The following is a 6,000-nucleotide window of genomic DNA, read 5'->3' as shown; positions in this document are numbered from 1 at the left end:
GGAGGAGGAGTACAGAGGACTGGTCAGCAGCTTTGTGGAGTGGTGTGGGGTGAACCACTTGGAACTGAATGTAACAAAGACAAAGGAACTGGTGGTAGATTTCAGGAGGAAAAAGGTCAAACCTACTCCTGTATACATCCATGGGAGTGGCGTGGAGATGGTGGACTCGTACAAGTACCTGGGAGTGCACATCGACGATAGACTGGAATGGTCTAAGAACATCGAGGCCATCTATAAGAAGGGACAGAGCCGACTTTACTTCTTGAGGAGGCTCAGGTCCTTCAATGTGTGTAGTAAGATGCTACATGTGTTCTATCAGTCGGTGGTAGCGAGTGCCATTTTCTACGCAGTGGTGTGCTGGGGCTCTGGGATTAGAGCAGTGGATTCTAAAAGGCTGAACAAGCTCAGCAGGAGAGCAAGCTCTGTCATTGGGTCTGACCTGGACCCCTTGGAGGTAGTGGCTGAGAGGAGAATGATGTCCAAAGTAGAGGCCATCATGGACAACATCTCCCATCCCCTCTATGACAGGCTTGCAGAAATGAAGAGCACGTTCAGCAATAGACTGATTCATCCATGGTGCGACAGGGAGCGCTACAGGAGGTCATTCTTGCCTTCTGCCATAAGACTGTACAACGCATCCACCTTGCGTCTGGGCAGAGGCAACATCGACAGTGACCTGTTTCTGGACTGAACACATCTACACATCTACTGCTACATCTGTTCTGTTTCTTTTTCCCGTTTACAACCGTTTTTTATGCAATATATGCCAGGGACCTGTGCAATACATTTATATCTATATTTATATCTATATCTATATTTACATCTATATTTATATTCATATGTGTGATATGATTTTTCTGTGTACTGTTCTGTTCTAGTTTGTTCTTTGTGTGTCCGGACTGTGAGTAACTCTTGTATTGTGTTGTATGTATTGTACTATTATTATATAATTCATTACACTGTGGCTGTGTTGTCTGTGTTAAGATGCTGTTGCACTGCAATTTCCCTCACGGGATCAATGAAGTATCTATCTATCTAGGCCTGCCTCTTCCCCTGTTACCTTCTACCTCAAATTCCATTAGCCTCTTTGTTACTTCCTCAAAGTCCCTCCTCATGATATGTCCATACCTCCATAACCTCGCCTATCGCATCTTCTCAAATACATCCACCACCATACATCATCTACGGATTTCTTCATTTCTGATCTTATCCTTCATTGAAATCTGCAGAATCCATCTCAACATCCTCATTTCAGTTCTTCTCAACAAGTTCTCTTCCCTCTTTCCAACTGCCAAGCATTTAGCTCCATATAGTAGTACAGGTCTAATCACAGTCTTGTACATTTTGCACTTTACCTTTCTAGGAATTTTCCTGTCACAGATTATTCCAGTTATTTCTCTCCACTTGTTCCATCCAGCTTTCACTCTTTGTTTTACTGCCTCCAGTGTTTCTCCTCCCTTTACCAGTTTTAGGTTGCTTGAACTAACTTCACCATGCTTTCTGGTACTCCTGGTACGCCAAAGATTTCTAAACAATACTAAATATTTCAAAAGTTAGGAGAAAAAAAATCCACTTCAGGCTTGTACCAGTATCTCAGTATCACAGGAGTAGTGAGCATAAAGGAGATTTAAAATCATTGCTGCTTTCAACGTTTCACAGCTCCAGGATGAAAAGGCAAAGAGAAAAATATCTTAGAAATATAGGAGAAAACTGCAGCACCTGGACAAAATTCATACTTTACACTGAAACAACATGAAACATGGTGCTCAGGTGGGAATCAAACCCAGGACTCAACAGCTGTGGCACAATAGTCAACAATAGTCATCATGTATTTTGTTCTGAGTTCTGAACTATTGTGTTTCAAAGGAGAACCATGAATAGATTATGCTCTGTTGTTGACAAAGCAATTACTTTGTGAAAAACCCAATGGAAGGGTAACTCTGTTGTTTTGGATTGGAAAAAAGCTAGGTCTTATTACAGCAAATAAAGCCTGGATTGAGGACATTTTAATTAAAAAGAGCAAATTCCGGAGAGGAGGTTTGAATTTTATTATTTTCATTTTACTAGTTAATTCACAAAATAAACTATTGTGATAATATCTAGCTGGCGATAAAGGACAAAGAGCTAGTTCTCCTGCCTTGTAGCACCCCCCTCCTCTGGCTTAGTACTCTTCCAGTAAAATGTCTGGTGAGAATACATACAAACACATAGGAATGTGCTTGGACTATTAATCTCAAGTTTTCTGCTAACCACTTGGCCCCACTAAACTGTCAAATAACAAGGCTACCACTATCATTTTGCAGTTGCTCCAGTTCAATAAGATGAGCAGACCCTATGTCCTCTCAGGTTTTATGTTTTCTTTTTATCAATAACAAGAAAGGCATTTCTTTTCTTTGTGTCTTTTATGGACTCAGTGTGAGGTAGTGAGATGCCTTAGTAGTGTAGCTTCTCCCCACGACTGAGAGAGAAAGGTCTAGATGACACAGGTTGAATCCTACCAGAAGAAGAGGAGAGAGAGCTGGCTGCTGATATGTCTGGGATCAGCCAGGAAAGATATTGATAAAGAAGAGTCACTGGCTGTTAGAGAAGGTCTGGAGCATAGGGAACATTGTCATTGGTGACACCATCTCTCCTTCCATTTTCAAAGTGTTTTATCCAATCAAGGTACATGAGGGACCTAAAGACCATATCCCAGTAAGCAATGAGCACAGGGCAGTATACACCCACTGGCTGACACTCCAGGCAATGTGGGGGAGCATTAGGAAAAGTAAACAATACATTAGAGCATATACAGTAGCTAAGTGAAGCATTTAAATTAAGGGATGTTATGTTAAAATTGTAGACTCATTTGCGATATTATGTACAATTTTGGTCATAATGTTTCAAAACAAATTCTTAAGGGAATGTCTTACACTCAGAGACTAAAGCAAATGGTTTTTCTAGTCTTGAACAGAGAACATTGCCAGGAGACCTAATACAAGTATTTAAAATCTTCAAAGGCACTGAGAAAGTCAAGCTAGAGGACCAATGAAACACAAATCGGAGGACACAAATGAAAATGGAAATGCACTTGGAAGTGAATTTAAAACGTAGATCTGGAGACACAACAGGATTTGCAGGAGTATGGAACAATCTTTCAAGCCTTGTTGATGAAACTAACTCCGTATCAAGAATGTTTAAACATTTTTAGACACATTTTATCATACTTCTTGTAAAGAGTTAATTTTGGTGAAGTAGCAATAGAGAAACATTGTTTTTATTTGAGGTACCAGATAAAAATGAAAGTAAAACGTTCATTGGATTCATTTTCCCCTTGCTGATATTGCACCCTGCCAAACTGCTTGAGGACAGACATCATTTATCCTATTGCAATTGTAATCTCAATTTCAGTCTTGCATAAACTCCATGGGAATAGTGAGATGTGCAAGAATGTTAATAATGAAACATCTGGCTTTGTGGATCAGCCTGATAAATTTTGTCTTGATTCATCAAGATTGAGGGAGAGATACTGTTTTACACTGTCTTGTTGATACTTTTTGATTTCCACTCACAACAGTCTTTGAAATCAGAATCATTTTCAAATTAAACCAAAAGCTTGCACTTCAGGTGCTAAATCATTATCAGTGGGGATTTACAAATCTGTTCCCTGTGTCAGATATATATAGAATACCGATAGTGGTGTCTCTCGTAAAAGCTACCATTAACCTGTCACATGATAAGCTTATCTCCTTTGCTCTCTGATGAAAGAATGTTTAGGAATGCATGTCTGTGGCTTCTGTGAAATTAAGTCACTAGTCTAACTGAAATAAACTTTGTTAGAGTTCTTTAGCCTATTTTGAATACATTTACTGGGTTTCAAAGTTTCAAAAATAGAGTTTTGTGTACTGTGAGTTGTGAGTTGTCATGTAAAGTATCAAATTACATGTACATGTACTGGACATCATGCACTGTGTATTAATGTATGCTGTGAATTATGGGAATGGCTGTATTCATTCCTGAATGATCTTCTGGGCTGGTCATGGGTAGATCATATGGTAGGATGACCGTTCCTGGGTAGAGTCACCCCTAAATATTTTTAGATCATAAATATTTTCCATTTTAGACCAACAACTGTTTCTGACAAATATAAAGAACAAGGCTGCCCAAACTCAGTCCTTGTTTACTTGTAATCTAATTATTTAACCACCAGATTCTAAATGCCCTTTTAATTGAGATAAGAAAAATACTGTAGCTGTTAACTTATTTATTCACAAACATGGACTCCTAATAGTTTAGTTTTTGCTACTTTGTATATAATTGAAACTCAAAATATTGTATTTGTAACTACAAACCATTTTGGTTATTTAAGAAAAGACTGGTTTCGATTAAACTAGGGTATAATGGTAAGGAAATTTTAAATTACATAATGAATCATGTAATTTAATTAATTGTATTAATGATTTATTTGTGTACAGATGAGAAATTATTTTCTTCTATAGAAATATATCATAGTTTCATGTGCTTCCGTTAGTTCCACTGTACTTAAAGGAATTGTAAGAAAGTCATCATGGAAATTTGGGAAGAAGGTTAGATTCATACTGGACAGGACACTAGGACTTCACAGTAACTTTACACATAACTTTATACATTATACATATAGATGTAATTTTGAAAGATTAGGATTAATCACATTTTGGTTCCACTAATTAATTAATTCCTAATTAAATCAGGAACACATTCAATGGTAATTGGAGATGATTAAAGCTGTACATCACAATCCAGATTTTAGCTGAAAGGCATTTCACGGTGTCTTAAGTTTTAGTCACATTATTGTGTGGTTAGGAACGTTTATCACTCAGATTAATTGGGTTACTTTACGTAAATATATTCAAGTAAATATTTACAAATTGTGTGTATTTCATCTATGTAGATATAAGCAAAATATACAGTTGCTTAAATCAGTTAACTCTTATATTTAAGAGTAAATATAAAATGCTTCCTGGTACAGAGTGACCAAGGCAATTGCTTTGGAATGTTGCTACCTCAACGTGCTTATGCCCTGGGTTCAGTTTTGGGCCTGAGGTGCAATCTCCTTCGAATTTATCTGTTCTCCCTGTGTTTTTGTGTGTGTTTTCTCCAGGTTTTCTCTATTTTCCTTCCACATTCTTAAGACGTACTGAGAGGTTAATTGGTCTCTGGGAAAACTGATTTTGGTGTGAGTGTGTTTGTGTCTGTGTGAGCCCTGCGATGGACTGGTGTCGCACCCATTGCTTGCTGGGATAGGCTCCGGCTTCCCTGTAAACCTGAATTGAATAAAATGGTCAGAGGATGGATGGATATTTTAGTCAATGAAGTTGATCTGCAAAAGAATTAAAATGAAATTAAATTGTATAACATTAAGGAATGCAAGGTTGCCCTTTGTTGAGAAAGGTAATTCAGTTAGAAACATACTGATTTTAATTTTCTGTTTCTCAAATTACTATGGAACAATACTTTAAATAAATCATCTTATCAGAAATTGTTTAAAAATAAGGGTATAAAATGTATACTATAAATTTCACTTAGCAATTTAAATTTTCCTGGAAATGTTTCAGATCTTGATATTTTACATTAAAACTTGATTTCGCAGATCTGTATTCTCATCTATGATCCACAAGGTTGCTAAGTCATCAAATATTATTTAGAAGGTATCCTCCTGAATTAGAAGAATAATTTGTAACATTGCACATTATATGTTTGAGGATCTCACTGGAAAGTTCTAATTGGCAAAACTATCAACCAAGAAACAAAAGTGACACAAAAGGCAGGAATTGTGGAGAAAATTCTGAAGATAAAGATCAGTTCATACTGCTGCTACTGCCAGCTAAGACCCTGTGATGTTTGTCAAATATGATTTCATTTTGGTAAATTTTAAACTAAAGTTTCAGCTCAAAGATTCCAGATTTGACTTGGATTACTACAAGAATATAATAATGTAAGAAAGATCAAAGACAAAGGGACCCCATGTCATTGATTTAGCTA

Source organism: Lepisosteus oculatus, chromosome 2, assembly GCF_040954835.1.
Source record: "Lepisosteus oculatus isolate fLepOcu1 chromosome 2, fLepOcu1.hap2, whole genome shotgun sequence".
In the NCBI taxonomy this organism is placed as follows: domain Eukaryota; kingdom Metazoa; phylum Chordata; class Actinopteri; order Semionotiformes; family Lepisosteidae; genus Lepisosteus; species Lepisosteus oculatus.
This window is presented reverse-complemented; position numbering follows the sequence as displayed.